The 246-nt window shown below is 25.6% G+C and overlaps 1 protein-coding gene across 1 annotated transcript in view; it reads right to left on the reverse strand.

Annotated features, from left to right (window-relative positions):
* The window catches only part of LOC102678183 (bestrophin-4-like), an 8,183-nt gene that overhangs the window by 4,074 nt on the left and 3,863 nt on the right, over positions 1-246 (reverse strand). The window lies entirely within an intron of this gene.

Here is a 246-nt window from a genome sequence, read left to right on the forward strand (position 1 = left end):
TAACAAACTAATTTGAGGTTAAAAATCTACCTATTTAACAATATATTATTTTACACTTTATAAGATTATACGTAAAGAGGTTAGAAACCTATTTATGAAGCGATATTCTAAAAAAATCAACTGTCAAATCATAAACTGTCAAACTCAGATTAACGCCGAAAATGTTCGATTCACGATCACGATTTAATTTGAGATAAAAAATCTAGCCATTTAACAATATATTATTCTACACCTCATAAGATTATA

This window comes from Apis dorsata, unplaced genomic scaffold (assembly GCF_000469605.1).
Source record: "Apis dorsata unplaced genomic scaffold, Apis dorsata 1.3 scaffold_772, whole genome shotgun sequence".
Classification (NCBI taxonomy): Eukaryota; Metazoa; Arthropoda; class Insecta; order Hymenoptera; family Apidae; genus Apis; species Apis dorsata.